Raw genomic sequence first — 18,664 nt, 5'->3', positions numbered from 1 at the left:
GTGGCACGAAACACACACTCTTTCCATTTGCCTCATGCCACAATGTCCACCAGGGAAGGAGCCCCCAGTGGCGCAATGGGTTAAACCCGTGTGCCAGCAGGACTGAAGACCGACAAGTCAGAGGTTCAAATCCAGGGAGAGTGCAGATGAGCTCCCTCTGTCAGCTCCAGCTCCCCATGTGGGGACATGAGAGAAACCTTCTAAAATGATGGTAAAGCATCAAAAACATCCAGGCGTCCCCTGGGCAACATCCTTGCAGACAGCCAATTATCTCACACCAGAAGCGACTTGCAGTTTCTCAAGTCACTCCTGACATGAAAAAAATCTACCAGGAAAACATGAGCCAGAACCTGCCAGAGTCCTCCTTAATCACAAAGTGAGGCCGGACTCTCCTAACCATAAAAAATATATAAGTAACTATGACATTACAGAAATATCTATACTTGTAAGAAATTATAATTACACTTTTAAAAAAAGTGAGGTGATCCTTTATTATAATCACAGTAATTATATTTTGTTACTGGTGAAAAGAATTAATTACCAGCAACAAGTTGTTTGTATCTAGTTACTTACAAGCTCTGGCAGGAAGTGAATAAGTGAGTGGGCAAGAATCAAGCCATGATAGCAGAGCAGGAAGATGGAATTTAACTCTTTCTCTTTTCAACATTTCTCCAACTTAATACTGCTGTGTACCAAGGGAAATAAAGCTGTTGGATAGATGTATGATTTTAATCAGGAAAATGGTGTAGAGGAAAATGGCTAAGCCTCTTCCAGTATTTAGCACCAATCTTTTTCCCAGTACCTGCAATTTCTATGAACATGTATTTTAAACGCACACACTCCTAATCCAAACTCTCCTCTACATCATATCCATTGGCATTTTAACAAATATGTGTTTCAACTCAAGTTCAGCAGTGACCAAAATGAATGTGCTTGTGACTTGAGTCAAATCAGTTATAAGAAACTGGTTTTTACCATTTTGCTAAACCAGTTTGAGGCATTTTATGTTATATACACATAAAAAACTAACACAGAATTTGAAAAAGTGATGTAATGTGATACAATGAAACAAGAAAATTGCAATTGGTGAACCCACTTCAGATACACAGAGTAACCAGACCCTCATACCAATTCGAGAAGCCTACAAAACCCGCATGTTCTTGAAACTGCTGTAATAACATAGTCTGAAGACTTCTCCAAGTTTTACTTGTAATAGTATCCCTCTTTTTTGCTTCAATATTACAGGTTTCATTCATTCAACCCCATTATTTATTTATCAAATAAGTGTATTTTCCGTTTGCCAAAGATGTATAAACCTTCCAAAAAAAAAAAAAAGGGTTACGCTAAGAAAACAAGGTCTGCAATCATCCAAATGAATCCATAGTTAAGCATGGTTCTGGACCAGATATTTATTTTACCTTTTGTACAGAAGCAATCAACCAAAGCATGTATAGTACATCAGCCAACTGCACAATACTTTTCTTACCAAGCCTAACATTGGTGTTACCTCGAATTGTTCAGAATCAGATCAACCCAGTGCCTGTGAAAATTATTGTTGGAATGACCACCATTTCATTTGTACTTGTAATCTACCACCTTACTGAATAATACTCACATAGGGAACTGAAAATAAAAAGAAAGCTTTTTTTCTGAGCCTCTTAATAACATAAACACTATAGGACCAATGGTGGCATCTCTAAATTTTTAACCAGAGAGAAATCAATGAATGTGTATTACAAATCGACTTTGAACATTTTCATCTTCATGTATTATTTGTGGCAGAATTTGCAGCAAGTCAATGAATGATATAAGCAGGCGGCACAGGATTGTGAGTACAGAAAAGCAAGCACAAGGAGTGGGAAATAGAGGAGCTTCAGGAATACTGTATGGGTTCAACCAAATGTGTGTGAAAGATAGTAAGAAATCAGAAACAGGGTTTGGAAGAAATCTGTGTCTCATGCAGAATGTTATTCTTGCCCAATCTATATTAGAAGGTATGTACGAAAGCTTGCTGTTTTAACATTCCCCCATCAAAGGGGAAAGATATATTTGCAGAAGGAATTACCATTTGAAGTAGGCATGATGCAATATGGTAAGTTCCATAGCAAAATGGCCTCATGAGTACAGGGCCTTCAGCATTAACCACAATGGCACTTGTCCACAGTACAGTGGTATTCTCCATAACATCGTGACAATGCTCTCTTGAGCAATCTCATACTATTGCTCCGCCTCAATGTTTTTGTCATTGGAGTATACGCCCCCCCCCCGTGGGAAAGCTCAATTCCTCGTTTTAATGAGCCCCCCTCTGCAAATAACCTGCTTCTCCTTTTATCTCACCCATATTTTTAATCAGTTTTTAATCAGTTTTTAAATCATTTTCTCGCACATATTTACTGTGACTGTGTTTATTGTAATCTTATATTGTTAATGTATTCGTATGTTTTATGTAATTATGATGTTGCTGTTTGTTGTATGTGTTTTTGGTTTTATTTTGCCGTAATTTGTTGATTGGGCTTGGCCTCATGTAAGCCACCCTGAGTCCCCGTTGGGGAGATGGTGGCGGGGTATAAATAAAGATTATTATTATTATTGTTGTTGTTGTTGTTATTATTATTATTGATGATGATGATGATATGAGCCTCATAATCTCTGGCTCATCACTAGATATAACCAGCATGATACATGGAGAGAACTGAAATGTACAGAATGACTTTTGTATCAGTGGGGATACATTCCAGGATGGATGGATATGTGAAAATCCAGATAATAGGGAACCTTGTTGTTTTCAATAAGAAAAACAATAGAGGTACTGAAAAGGGGGTATAGCTGGTACAGGAGACAATAAGTGAGTAACTGAATAAGCGAGACCATGGAAAGGTATATGTGTAGGTTCCATGGATACAGGGATCATGGTACATGTTTAAAAAGAGGAATGAGAGCAGCCCAAGATTTTCTGGGAGTTTTTTTCCCCTAACATCAGGGAGAAATACCTCTTCTCAAAGTGAACCAATCACTTCTAGTCATTTTCATCTCCAATAGAAACAAGATTTTGTAGAGTTAGTGGGTGTCAGCTCCCCATTCAATTATAAACCACTTCAACATATCTTGCATTACAACAAGAACAGCTTGCAGCAGTCTACTGTTGTTAGGAGAATCAATTTCTCCCACAGCTATAGTGAGACAGCAGCTAAATTGAGAGAAATTAGGAAATGGAAGGGAGGAAGATGACGTCGTTTTTCCTGTTAATGAAAAAAAGCCATGGAATTTCAACCCTGTGGATCCTGGGTCCAGTACCCCACTGACCAAATAGATATAGGGAAGAAGCATTCATATCATTGCTGGACAGAGGAGACCAAATATTCCTTACGCCACGCTGCCCCGAGAAAGGCAAAGAGAAGATAAAACAATAAGCTTTTCAGACACCCATATCTTTTGCCAGCAAGCTGTGATATTTTGTAGCTTCAGATCAATGCTTGACAAGATAAAAGCAAAAACAAACCCCCTACTAACAACCTCCAGCTATGAGATGGCTTCTTTTCCCATTTCAGAAACACCCAGGAGTTGCAATCTCCATTACCACCTCATTTTTGCTTGACAACCCTTGACAGGACAAAATCAAATAAGAAAAAAATGTTGTTGTTGTTGTTGTTACTTTCAGCAATCAATGTAACACAGAAGGTAAAATACGTTGGGCTCTACAGCAATTGCACAACTGAGAGCAAGAAGACCTCTGAAGAGATAAGAAATTATATTTTGAACCCCTAAGTTCATTTCAAAGAACAATATTCTTATAGCTAGCTGTGTGTGAAATACACTCCCTTAAGTTGTTTTAACCTATCCAGTAACCCAGAGAGCCTGGTGATAATGGAAGCCCTTGACAACGGAGAAAATTATGGGAGCATGTTGCTGGCGATTGCTCCATTAGTCAATTCAACTTTAATTACAGTTCAGGGAACAATTAAGTGGAAGGGAAGGGCGAGCTGTGTTTTACTAGGCCTCTGAACATGCCTAGGGTACACTGTGAGGGGAAACAGCTCAAAACAGAGAAATCCCTGGTACTCCAAAGAAATGTGAATATTGTTGGCAAACAAGTCCCAAGAACTTTGCCCTTAAAAGCAATCTCACTGGCACAATTCTCTAGATCATCTTCTCTACACTCTACTAATATACTATCCAAGATTTCATCTTTTAATTATTATTCAATATTGTTTTTTATTTAGATTTCCCCCATGAAAATATTAATCTTTATTCATTTCACAATTTCCTTTGGTGGCCACCTTTCATCTTCCGGATTTGGTGTCTTTAATGTTCCTCCAAAACAGTGGTTCCCAATCTGTAGTCCGTGGACGAGCAGTGGTCCGCAAGAACTAAAATATGGTTCACGGCCTCACCATTACTACACAGTTGCAACAAGAGCAACTGGTCTTGATTAGTCCCGACTCTTCAATCTTTCTGTTCCAACCTGAAAATATGAATGTTCAGATAGGACTTTGACCTTGAGTAGGCTGAATGGGCCCATATGAAGCTGAGACTTGGCACCTTGTGAACTAACAGCAGTTAATTTTATCTACTGTTGCTTTAAAATTGCATTATTTTGATTTTATGCTACATGTGTTGACGAGGTTGTTGTTATCATTTTACGTGACTTGTCTTACACTTTTGTACTTTTTTACCTGTTGTATATTTTATGTGCACCCTGGAGGGCCTTGTAAGACACCGAGTCCCTTCGGTGAGATGGTGGTGGGATATAAATAAAGATTATTATTATTATTATTATTATGAGGCTTATTAAATATGGTTTTCTGTGGGTGAGCAGATGGTGTCTACTGAATGGCATATGTTCTATATCAGAAACTAGAACTGATGTGGTCTATCCAATGCAATTTTCTGAACCAGCACTCCAAATAACCAAACTGAATCTAAAGTTGACCAAAAACTTATTCGTAACCCATTTGGTACTAATGTTGGAGAGTGGTCCTTGGTCAAAGTGGTCCCTCATCAAAAAAAAAGGTTAAGAACCACTGCTCCAAAAGGACATAGTGAAGCCAGAATACTTTATTTTTTGGGTCCCTACACAACTATTGAACCATTACTGAATGAAATCATTTCACCTCCCATCTAATGGATTTATAATTCCTGTTAGACCTCTGAGAACTGTAGCTTGAAACACACATGTTTTTCAAGCTTGTAGGTCTACACTGTAAAGCTATTCAAAATGTTTGTATTACCACCAGAACCAGCACGACCACGTTTAATGCTGCCTTACTTAATACCAATGGCATGCTAGATTGCAAAATTTATGAACAGGAACCATGACATTCTTCAGTGTTATATGCAGAGTTCAACATAACACTGAGGACTCAAGGAAATGACAGGTCTTGACAAAGCAGTATAAAATGGTAAAGGGCAAGAGTGATATAAATGTATCCCAAAACATAAAAATATTAATGTCAAGTTGAGCATGGCAGGTGCTTAAAACAATTTAAAATCTGAAGGCTAGAAAATGCAAAACTGAACAGTTCCTGGCTAAAATAGGTCAGAATGCAAGCTTTAACCCTTCTATGACATGAGGCAGGGAAAAGAATCAAGGCCTCTATAAAAATATGTAACAGAGGATAACATAAATATTTATTTCTCTGAAATACTGAAGTGCTTCATATTAATCAGCAACTTCAAGGCAGCTTGCAATTTTATTTAAAATAAACCCTTCATCACCCCAGCTGCTAGTAGTTTTCTCATATATACATATGAGAAAACGCATTGGAGGGATGCATACCGGCTGTCCTTATATGTTCTAGTGTGTGAATATGTATCAGTTAAACTTTTCTAGTTGATATTTCATTTGGGAAATATAGTCTAAAACTATGACAGCTTGATTTAAAACCATATTTTATTGTAATAATTTGTCACCCTTATGGCTGCCATCAAGGTAAAGGTCAATTTCCAAGTGCTGAATCACTCCCAAATTTATCTATGACTGATAGGTAATGGCAGTGCTTCTGTCTCAGCATTTGTCACCAAGTTTTTAAGTTTAGTCAAATTGCCAGTCGTAGTTCTCATTGTTCTGCCTGACTTACTGTTTTCAACAGGCTATCATTTAAAACAATCATAATAGGTCTATAAAAAGAGGGGGAAATGGGATTTTGTTCAAATGTCATGTGCCATCAATGGCCTATCAAAAAAGTCCTGGAAGCTCACGTGAGATAAATAACCAGAAGCTTATGATGATTTATGAATGGAGTTTTGTGTGTGGCAATGTCTACTATGTACTCATTCTTCTTCACATACGCTATTTATTTTCCATTTCTGAAATAATGGAGAAAATAAATAGGGTGTGAGAAATCTTCCCCAATAGCATTTCCTTTATAACAGGAAAAATAAAATCTAATTTCATCAGGACATGAATGAATTGTTACTGCTTTAAGGAAAGACTTCACCTGTTTATCTCACCAGTTACTGACATAGATGATATATGGAAACAGAAGATATGGATATGTCTTTTACACATATACACAAAGGATTATAATATTCTAACCACTCAAGTTCTAATGTTGCTTTATCTCAAAACAGAGAACCACCTCTCTTTTCACTATACTACATTTGAAAGACATTTCAACCTAACTATTTTAAAAAAATAATCCATACAAACCCAGAACTGAATTTCTCAATAATGCTATGGAAAATGAAATGTTGGAGAGTTAAGCACAGGAGCCCAGCCAATATTTGAGGTCCTATGTTGTGTGTTAGTGGCTGCTTGTCAACAGGGAAAAGAAGGGTTTTGTCAGTAATTGTCCAATTTTGTGAGGAATAACCTGCCATCAAGAAGAACTATGTTTCCTCTTAATTTTTACATGCATTTCATGTGCTCTGTCATTGGCTACATGAAAAATGGATAAATTAGCATTTAAAGGCTTGAATTAGTCAATAATTTGAATATTAGTACATCTACTTGATCTTCTAAAATATATTTATCATGAGGGCCAAAATAAGGGAAGGACTGAGCATTGAAAGAGGGCCCCCTCCTCTGGAAAGTCACTTGCTTGCTTATTCAAATGGTCCAACAGGCGGAAGCCAGGTTGCTAACAGGAGCAGCGCTAAAGGAGCACACAACTCCTCTGTTGCACCAGCTCCGCTGGCTGCTAGTTTGTTACCAGTCTATAAACCCCTAAACAGTTCTGGCCCAGCTTACCTGTCTGAATGTATCTCTCCCCATGAACCATCTAGCACTCTAAGATCATCTGGGGAGGCCCTGCTCTCGAGCTCTCCTCCTTCACAGGTGCGTCTGGCGCAGAGAAGAGATAGGGCCTTCTCAATGGTGGCCCGTTCACTGTGGAGCCCCCCTTCCCAGGGATATTAGATTGGTCCCCCTCCCTTCTGACATTTTGTAAAAAAATCAAAATCTGGCTCTTCGAGAAAGCTTTCGTTAATGCAGCATAACAGGTAAATATGAAACTACGGAACGACTGGACGATGTATTGTTTTTGTATGGTTTTTATATTGTATGCAAAATGTTTTAATTGTATTTTATATCTGTTGGGGCATCGAATTGTTGCCAACTGTGAACTGCCTAGAGTCGCCTTCGTGCTGAGAAAGGCAGTATACAAATGCGGCAAATAAATAAATAAATAAATATTCTGAAACAATGAGAAACCGTACCACCATTAGGGCGGACGCTATTGAGACAAGGGTACAGAATTTCCCAGTCTGTATTGACCCTATTAATGCAACACACGTTCTGGTGAAATTTCTAAAACCTGCCACAGATTTTCCTCTGCCAAACTCACCTTGCTATTAGGGGACAGTCCTCAATCCCAATACTTCACATTATTTTTTTGCCAAATGGCCATGAACACTCCACATGTTGGAGCTGATTTTTCTATCATGCATGCAAACAAATAAATTGAGTTTAAAAAAATAAAAACCAGACCAAAATTCAAAGAAACACACTGCAAATGAATTATCACTGACATCGTGTGTCAGAAAAAGAATTCCTGTGAAATGAGCATGTTTTTTAGTCTACATAGACAAGCTCATAAATGGAGGAGAAATTGTGGTTTATTTCTACTATAATCAATTATCAAAACATGAAAACACAGTCTGATCCTGTACATTTAAATTAACTATCAATAGAGAATAAACAAGTTTCCTGAATTCAGATGTAATTGGAAGTTGCTATGCTGGTACACTTTTAGATGTGAAAATAAAGCGCATTCAAACTCCTCACATGCAGGGAATAAGAAAAAATGAAGGGGTGATGCATGATTTTGAATGATATTCCCTGCAGGACATCCTCATCAGGTAAAGGGTGGTTACCTATTATGTCTGAACCAGGCCACCATTAGCCTCTGCCCTGGATCTGCAAAATGGGGGTGATAATACTGAACGAAGGAAAAATGAGCACAAATAAAATATTTTTAGCATTTCAAGACCTGTCCAATACTAAACTATCTCCTTTAAAGTTGTAAGGATTACAACAGCGCAATGAATATAAAGTATTATAAGAAATAACATGAATATCATCAGCCTCCCTAAGCATTTATGGAAAGGAAAAATTATAGGGATTAGAATTTCTCAACAAGCACAAGTAATGGCTCTCTGTGGTCTTTAAAATCACCAGTGCTCTGTAGCTTTGAGAAGTCTTGGGCACAATTTAATAGCAAACAAATTCAGTACAACAGATCAGCAGAGTGGAAGATGCAGATGCGGATGGGGAAAGAACACATTTCCCTAACATCTAATTGTACCACCTACATGTATTCCCATGTAGGTAAGTGTGGTAAGGAAAAGCACTCTTTTAAGACCTTCTATGACCCAAGTGCACAACATGATTCAAGTGCACATAGTTTGAAGTACAGGACCCTATTTATCACCTTAAGGGACCTCTTTAATAGACTGGAAAAAAGCTTTGGAAAGTTACTTTAAAAGTTATTAACTAACATCAAACAGCCCCCCCCCCCACACACACACACAAAGTAATTGATTTAACAATTACTTGAAAAATCTTTACTTTTAAGTTGTTCAGAAGTAACTAAAATAATATTTTTTACTATTCATGTTTACATAACAACCTGCTGGAATGTGGTACAAAACATACTTAAAGAGTGCCCCTTGCAGCTAATCAAATAATCAAAACCATTTGCAGTCACACTTTAAAAAAGAATGAAGTTATCCTTCATTGTTTTACAATCATAATTTATCGTCTGTATCCTCTGTTATTGTGAAAAGCAATTGATTATGAGTAACATTTTACTTTGTATCTAGTCCCATATCATTTTTCAATTAATGACTTCCAATTCTCTGGGAAAACATAAATATTTTGCATCGAAAAAGAAGTAGCCCTGAATGAAAAAAGAAAAGAAAAGAAAAGAAAAGAAAAGGTCACTCTGACAGGTGGTCACTTGTAAGTGATGAAAAAAGTATGCAAGGTAATGGAGAAAGTGGGAAAAAAGAGATAGCAAAGGAAGGATGAGGTAATGAAGGAAGGCAGATGAGGACTCAGTTGCTCATGTTCCAATGCAAAATAACATGCCCCATTTAGCAATGTATCTCATTTGTAAATTTTTCTGAATTTACATAGTACACGGGGAATTTTGGACTCAAGTTTAATTCAAATTGAGCTAAAGGGGACAAATAAATGGAGCACAATGTGCTTCTCTTGAAATATCAGTGATACTAAACTTGTACTAGTTTTGGTTCTGTTGAATTCAACAGCAGCACACAGTTAACGTATATACTCATATATAAGTCAACCTCATAGGTAGTCTGAAGGTAGATTTGGGGGCCAAAATGATGGATTTTAATATGATCTGTGGCTAAGTTAGTTATTTCACAAAGAAGGAGAAGCACAAGTGTTGCCTCCATTGTTCACTTGATTACAGTCAGTAATAAGAGGGACGCAGTCCCGTACAAGCATATCAGAGTTAAGGGTTAAGAGATTCAAAACTTTAAAATATGAGTATCATTGTTCGGGCATTAAGATAATTAACTTAAGAATCTAATCTCAAAGTCATATACAGGGTTATATTAAAACTCAACACAATTTATGGAATTAAAGGGAAGAAAATCTGAAGGAAGGGAATAGGGGTGCTCATGTGGCATGGGGAAGGGAAGTCCAGTCAAACAGAGGAGGGAGCAACATCCATATGAAAACTGAAAGTCTGTAATTCCTATTTTCTGCTAGTATGAAGTCCTGGCTTGTACTAGCTTGTGCTTGTGCTTTCAGCTTGTGCTTGTTGCCTCAGGAGGCCAGGTACCTCAGATTGCCATCCCGGCATTCAAAAAGATTAAAAGACTTGGCTGACCTCTCAGGTTCTCCCAGGACAAGCTAAACTTTCACCTTTTGCCATTTTACTCAGAGAAGGGGATGGTTCCTTTTTCTAAATAAGAGTTAAGGTACAGGGTTGTTGTGTTTTTTTTGAGGGGGGGGCATTTTTTGACAAACATACATGAGTATAAGGGGTGAATCAATTCTCTATTCATACTAGCTAAAATAAGCATCAAAATAACTCCTCCTGCTCCCATTTGCAGATTTGATTAATATGTTCTGTCTAAGAATCTCTAGGTTCTCCTAGGCAACAATATGGCCAAACTCTACTAGAAATTTGACAGTTTTATAGTCCAAGTCCAGTGGAAGTTGACCAAAAACTCACACCAGATGACCTGGCAATCTCTAGAGAGCTGTTTTCTCAGGTTTAAAAAACTGTGGGGGTTTTTTAAATGCAGTTTTCTCACTCTCATGGGTCCTGCACCCTTAACTCCCATGAAACATCCTACTGTAAAAAATGAGAGGGAAGACAACAATTCTGAGTAAATCCAAAACATCTCTTTTCAATTCCTGCATTATTTAATTACAAAGGTACCCATCTGCTATAACTCTTGCTTACATTAAATATGTCTTTCCACACAAGCTGCTCCAAATCTGCAGTCAGGCTCAAATCCTGACTGTTCTCTTCACTTTTCCAGAATGAAGCCAAATGAAAGGTTTTCAATGCTTGGTTTTGCATGTTTTCTGTAAGAGTCCAGATCAATTATAGTGTTGGAAACAACGAAAGAAACTGAGAAATTATAAACAGAGATCTTCCTAGATCATATACTTCAGTACCGAACCAGTCCACAGTAAACATACACTGAATTTATCCCATATGCTTACCAGGGCATGTTAATTCTTGTGCTTGTACAATTTATACAATTCTGGATCCAGCTGTCAGCTACATCGCCTGAACTGAGTTATGTATGTGTGAGGGAGGGTAGGAGGTGGAATAATATGACAGCTATTACACGCTAGAGACCTGGGCTGGCTGACTATCTTCTCTTTGTTTACATCTTCTTTCCAAAAAAATTTGCTGATCATAACAGGACCAGGATGGGGGCTGTCACTTAAGTTACTGACCTACAAACCAAGCATATCTGCACTATTTCCTTGATCCAAAACACAAATGCCACAGACATTGAATTACTGTGTTGCATCTATATCTCTTGGCATAGTTTCATTTCATTTCCTGTGGGGAAAAACTGATTTACATAGAGAATGACTCCCTAGAGCAGTGGTTCTCAAGCTGTAGGTCCCCAGATGTCTTGGCCTTCAGCTCCCAGAAATCCTAACAGCTGGTAAACTGTGTGTTGTAGGCCAAAACAGCTGGGTACCACTGTAGGATAAGCACCAAAGCATACAAGTTCCACCTTGAAGGATTCCTTAGACCAGTGGTTCTCAACCTGTGGGTCCCCAGGTGTCTTGGCCTACAACTCCCAGAAATCCCAGGCAGTTTACCAGCTATTAGGATTTCTGGGAGCTGAAGGCCAAAACATCTGGGGAGCCACAGGTTGAGAAGCATTGCCCTAGACCGAATTAACTTCTATCATATGTGTATCCATTAGTTTGTTTGAGAGCATTTAAAGATGAATTTCCTGCCCTTCAAAATGAGATCCCTGAGAAGGCAGATAAATGTCATTGGTGAGAGGTGCTTGAGATCTCACAGTGCCAACAGGTCAATAAGACAGTGCGGGCTTCCATAGGACTCTTTAAAACTCTGTTTAGTAAGGGGCGGAAATGGTATTGGAGAAATCAATGTCTAAAAAAGTTTTTAGAACTTATTTCACAAGATTTCTAAAGAGCCTTATATCATTCTAAAGTCCATCTGAACAGAAATGAGAAGTCTAAAATGCCACTGCCTTAGTTTTTTGTGGTTACAATTATAGGTTTTTATCTATTAGATTGATTTCCTTCTTTCTTTCTTTTCATATCTCCCCGTTCTCACACTATGGCTTAAAAAAACACTAAAATAACAACAAAATAATAAAAACCCAATAACAAAAGCTTTAAAGCACAATTAACCAAGTCACTTTATAAAAAATACCATTAATTTTTTAAAAGAGTATAGTAATTTACAAACATAACAATAAAGTTAAACATACAGTACACAGGCCATAAATCTGACTCCTTGAAATCCATTAATCATTAAATGCATATCTGAATAGAAAAAGTTCTTGTCTGCCGGTGAAAGAAGAGCAGAAAAGGAGCATAGCTACTCATGGAAGATAATTTCACAGTCTGGGAGCAGCTATTGAGAAGGGTTTCTCCTGTGTCCGCACAAGTGAGTGTTATGGTGATAGGACCAAGAAAGCCCTATCACAAAGAGCATTAAACTCTGGCAGGGTTACACACAGCAACAGGATTTTTCGGATAGTGTGGATCTAAGCCTAAAATAGAGAATATTCCATTCCTTCCTGAGAGGCCAAGATAGAGACCACAAAACCCCACTACTGCCTGTTTCACATGATGTGGAAAATAGATTAGAAATGTATCAAGTCTCTAGTAATATTCAGACTATATATAGTCTCATTTAGCTCTTTCATTTTTGAGAGAAGATGAAACATTGCAAAGTCATAGAAATGCCTTTGAAAAGTTTTCTAAAGTTTTCTAAACTTACTAGGACATAAATTTTTTGACTGGTGTCAGAAAGAAAGATACTAATATTTGGAGTGAACATCTACAGTGGAATGACATACTTTTGTTTCTTAGGTATAATAATTATAAAAGTCTATGACATCAAATAGTAAGCACCAATAAGTAAAAAAAGATCTCCTGCACAGTCTTAGCACGATATAGAACTAAAAAATATTATAGAGCACAGATTTTAGATCACTGTTCTATTCAGTGACATCCATGAGGGATGGCAACAGAACTGTTTAGCAAATTAATTTCTGATGGTAGTTGAAGAAAGGCTTTAGCTGTTTCCCTTTAAATAATCCAAAAATAGAATACATGTTGCAAATTTCATTGTCATCCTAAAACATTTCCAAATGTCTGCTATTATTAAAATCTACTACTAGTTCACCAAACACTGCTGAAAGACCAAGTAAAGACACTTTCAAGTAGGAAAATTATCTCTGGAATTTGAAAGTATGAAGAAAGTAGAAGATAAATTGAACAGCTTTACAATTTGAACACACACACACACACAATTATAAGATTGAGCCAATACAGCATCACTTATTACAAAAACATTTGTATATTTTTTACATGCTGACAAAACCTTCCAAGTGTTGGCTTTCATGTATGAAGGTGCCACCTTGCATGCTAACCCTAAGAGACAGAGATTTTCCATAACGCCATACCAGTAATACTTTCCAAAGGGAAGGCATTGCTTATCTACAGCCACTGCAATGTAATTTTAAGATTGAATCTAGATAATTTCATTTCCACTTTGAGTACTGCATGTCAGATGGCAATCAAATTACATATTTCTAACACACCATTGTATTTAAAAGCAGCCTATCTTGCAAATGATCAATCCAATAAATGCTGTGTTGTTGAGTCCTGGCACACAGTGGAACAAAAGAAAAGGCACAATGTATAGGTCTCTCAACTAGACAATGGACAAAAACTCAAAAATATCTTGGTTGAAGGCTTGATGGATTAGCCAGTGCAATCTTCTAAATTACTAAATGTTGATGTTTCTAAAATCATTCTAGGTGAACAGAAGCTAGATGTATTTCCTGGGGAAGATGGCAATTCTACACCCTTTGACCCCGAATCCAGCACAAGGGTATATGTAGTATAACAAAGATATTAAGAAAACCAAAACAAGGAATGCATTTTGACTGAAAAGTGACTAGTAAAATCTGGGCCAATCGAGGCAGTTATTGCTGCCGATATCCTATATACATATGCGCCTTGTTCTGCAAAAAGTGAGCTTAGAAGCTGCTTTGCAAAATAAAACATGCAAGATGATACTCTTCATGCAAGACCAACACTTTTCCAAAATCACTACTATTTCATTTTCCCTGTTCCCTGTCAGCATCTAATCAATAGTTAAAATTGAGTTAGACTTCAAGTACTAAGAGACAATGAGAAGTTACGGTGGAGTCAATCCACCCATGTTGCTGCTTTGATCAAGCTTTTCAGCAAACAGCACAGGCATGTAGCCGGGGGGGGGGGGCTTGAGGGGCTTCAGCCCCCCCCCCCGAAATTCTCATGGTGGTTCGCGAAAAGGCCTTACTGGTGCATTATTTAAACTGTTATGTTTATTCATATCATGATCTGATCACCATACTCAATATATCCCATATACATGGGGGTATTGGGGTAATGATACAAAAGGTTTGCTAGACTAGACCCTCTTTCACTCAGACTCAGCCCCCCCCCCCGAAACTCAACCCCCCCCCGAAACCCCCCTGAAAAAAATTCACCCCCCTCTCCCGAAATGAAATCCTGGCTACGGGCCTGAAACAGCAGTATACTTTTTGTACAGATAAAAACTGTAAGGCTGGAGTGAGGATCTGTGGGGAGGCTAATGCCAAATCCCCTGAAGTCCTGATCAAGATTGTTGGGTTGGGGGAAGCTTTAACCTCTATCCAGACTCCAGTGATAAAGTTTGCTGTTTTCCTATTGTAGTAATCCTTCCACCCTGTCCTGGAACATACATATGACAATTCCTGAAATTCTATTTCTCATCTATCATATTCACAAGGGTTTTAGTTTCTGGACCCTCAATTTTGTCTGCTATTAAAAATTAAGCAGAGTCAGGCCTGGTTAGTACATGGATGAGAGACAACTAATGAAAAACACGTGGCATAGGCTATATTTCAGAGGAAGGAAGTGCCAAAATCACCTCTGAATATCATTGTCTAAAAAAACCCAATGAAATTCATGGGATTGCCATACATTGACAGGCGATTTGAATGCATACACCAGTGGTTCTCAACCTGTGGGTCCCCAGGTGTTTTGGCCTACAACTCCTAGAAATCCCAGCCAGTTTACCAACAGTTAGGATTTCTGAGAGTTGAAGGCCAAAACATCTGGGGACCCACAGGTTGAAAACCACTGGCATACACAGACACACTATGTAACAGAAATAAAAGCCAGAAGGACTGACAATAGTCAGAAGAAAATTAGATTTCCAAAATTTTGTGTTGATATTCTTTTCTTAGGGCTGTAAACATCACTTAGAAATGAGTCTTATGATAAGTCTATATTACTTGTTTCAAGGAAATGCAAAGCTCAGAAGGAAAAAGAAAGTGGTAATAATTTCTGTACCTTTGAAGGGGCTAATGATGATACCATAACACTGCCATTGTTCTGTTTTGTGTGGTAATGAAATTTGTATTTTGTTCCAGTGATTCCACTGGGGAATCAAATTTACTATAGCCGTAAGATCTGATGCAGCTCCACACATGACAATATGTTCTCATTAAAATCATCTTTGAGTCCTATTATGGGTCTAGTTTACATCTTGTGAAATGTAATATGAAGGGGGGGCAATGATGAAATACAGGATATGACACAGGATAGTGCAATTAGCAATGCATACAAAGGGATCCAATCCCTTTGATAGATGCTGTTTTTCATTACCACACTTAAAACCATTGTCTCTAAACAATAAACCTTACCATCTGAAGACCAAACTTTATCCTTCTGAATTGATTACAACCATGCGATAACATTGAGAATACATTTATAAACCTGATCCACTAATTGTATTAATGTACTTCCCTTTCTCTTCCCATTCAAAGAAATTACAATGCAGCTCCAAGTGGAATGGTGGGAGAAGTAAGTCTATAAGCCTTTCATTGCTTCCTATACTCTTCCAGGGACCTTCCACATAGCCATCTAAATAAAAATATCAAGGCAGAAAATACCACAATATCTGCTTTGAACTGGGTTATCAGAGTCCACACTGCCATATATTTCAGTTCAAAGCAGAAAATGTAGGATTTTATTCAGCTGTGTGAAAGGGGCCCCAGTTTACACTGTTCTGTGCAAGATGTGGGGGTAGAATGGGCATCATTTCCACCAGCAGAAAGCTACAAGATTTTTAACCAACTAACAGTTACAAGAGTCTAAAACCAAAGGGAAGAAAAAAGAAACCAGAACCTATGGTAGTATAGGTGGAGGGTCATTCTTGGTGCTCTCAAGAGGTGTGCTATTTAGCAGATGCAAAAAGGCCAAAGCATACTCTTTAAAAGCAACCTGCCATACTAACACCAGCTACCATGACAGGTTGCTTTTGAGGATAACAACCTGAAGCCATAGCACAGTTGTCTCCCTTTCTGCTCAAGTGTTCTGTGCCACCCTAAACTGTATCAGAAAGCAAATGAGGGATAAAGAATGCTACTGTGTATTATCAAAGTATGCTAGCCATCAACCAAGTTCAAATGGCAGCCACACAAAAATAAAGGATATCTCTGTGCACCAATCAAAATTTTAACCAAGTTGGTTTTGACCAAACTTGAGGACATACACTGTCTTACTTTGAAGTCAAGGAAAATAACACACTGAATCCAGCTTTTCCCAAAATACATAGAAACCTTCCTACTTTATATTAAAGGTGGAGGCCACCGACAATCCATACTAGAGAAAGACAAATCAGAGGGTATATAGGGAAATATTTTGTCGCAATATCCTAAGAATCATGACAAAATGTGGCACTTAATAATAATATTAAATGCTATTTTTTAAGGAACTCATATTCTCACATTCTGCAGTTCCCTGAATAAAAAGGATGAATTGCCTTTTCTCCAGATCCAAATTCTCCCCAAGCTTCGCTTGACATTTGTTCTATTTTTTTCCTCATAGAAACTCTTGGAAGATATGCCTTCAGATTGACTGCTGCCTCTATCTCTACAGTTTGCCTTGCATCACTCTCTTCCTCTTCACTGCCAGATCTCAGCACCTGATGCTCCAACCATCTGTGCCAGGCTCCTTCCCAGCAAAGAATTTGTTTCCATGTCCTTTTCCTGCAAAGAATGTCCCAATGCCAAGGGTGTGCGTGTGTTTAAAGTCTTTCCTTGCCAACTCCTTTGTACTTTTCTCCTTTTTCTGCACTTTTGCCATTGCTATTTCTCTTCCCATTCGCATCATTCTGAGTGTTAGCCTTCAATTTCCATTCCCACCTATCTCTCCCGTTTAATTAAAACACTGTTGAAGGTCAGAGACTGGAGAAATAAATGCAGGGTTTGAGATCATAAGCATTTCTAAAACACAAAAAGAGGAAAGAAATTCATCACTTAATGGTGTGCCTTCACTCTATACATTTCAAGTTTACATCATTTTTCATTTGTTTAGCTTCTCTATCACTCCGCTCACATACCTACTCATAGAAAACAGTAGAACTATAAACTATAATTATCTTAATTCTTACATAAGCTCAATGGCAAAAAGTGACAAATGCTGCTTGTGAACTGAACTAATGCAACAGAATAAGAAACATAGGAGAATAAATCTGATGGATATATAATAATGAATACCAAGAAATTTTAAGAGGACTCAAGAGATCATTTTCATTCATTTCATTTAGTACCAGATGCTGCAGAATGTAAAGCCCTTTTGTATCATCCTAATGTTCCATCTAGTTCATCATCCTTATCTGAGCTTGGAAATGCTAGTTTCTGAATTAATATTCCTAGAATCCCCCAACCAGCACAGCATCCTCACTAAAGGGTTTTGGGGCACCACAGCCCCAAAAAGTAACTTTTCCAAACCCTGACTATACATTTTTCTGTGGCCATTATGAAATTTAGGGTCTAAATTCAATGTGTTGGGTTTTTTTTTGGTTTGCAAACCGAACCACCATCTGATCTATAGAAATAACTCCTAATGCCACTGTCAGAATAAATTTATCAGCAAGTATTAGCCATTATAGGTAAACGAAACCTCCAAATTCAAAAGCAAAATATCTAGGCCTTTAAACAGAGGCTGCATGGCCATCTGTCAGGGGTGCTTTGAATGCAATTTTCCTGTTTCTTGGCAGGGGGTTGGACTGGATGGCCCATGAGGTCTCTCCCAACTCTATGATTCTATGATTCTAGAAGTACCATATCCAGAAAATATTTTCTATCTAACATGCTCAGCTTCTGAATTTCCCAAAAGGATACAACTTTCAACTGTTGTTGAAAGCACAGGGTGGATATAACCTTTAGTCTGATTCAGCAAGGCAATTATTATGTTCCTATTCCATATGGAGTTTGTAACTCTTTTAGTGACAGTCTGCTCCTTCTTTTGAGAGACTTGATTCACAGCTTGACAGTCATAGGTTTAAGCAAGGAAACTGTGTAATGGGAAACAAATGAAGGAATGATGTATTTTATTGCATTTAGCCACAAGCCATTGGGAAAAATGGCACAAACTAAAACACAAAAAGCACAGTAAAAGACACTTTTTAATACA

General features: G+C 37.8%; 1 protein-coding gene across 9 annotated transcripts in view; it reads right to left on the bottom strand.

Moving 5' to 3' along the window:
• SEMA5B (semaphorin 5B) overlaps positions 1 to 18,664 on the bottom strand; it is a 498,410-nt gene that overhangs the window by 135,587 nt on the left and 344,159 nt on the right. The gene's annotated exons all lie outside the window — the stretch shown is intronic.

This window comes from Anolis sagrei, chromosome 1, assembly GCF_037176765.1.
Source record: "Anolis sagrei isolate rAnoSag1 chromosome 1, rAnoSag1.mat, whole genome shotgun sequence".
Lineage (NCBI taxonomy): Eukaryota > Metazoa > Chordata > Lepidosauria > Squamata > Dactyloidae > Anolis > Anolis sagrei.
Note: the sequence above shows the minus strand (reverse complement) of the source record. Positions and strands in the feature narration are given on the sequence as shown.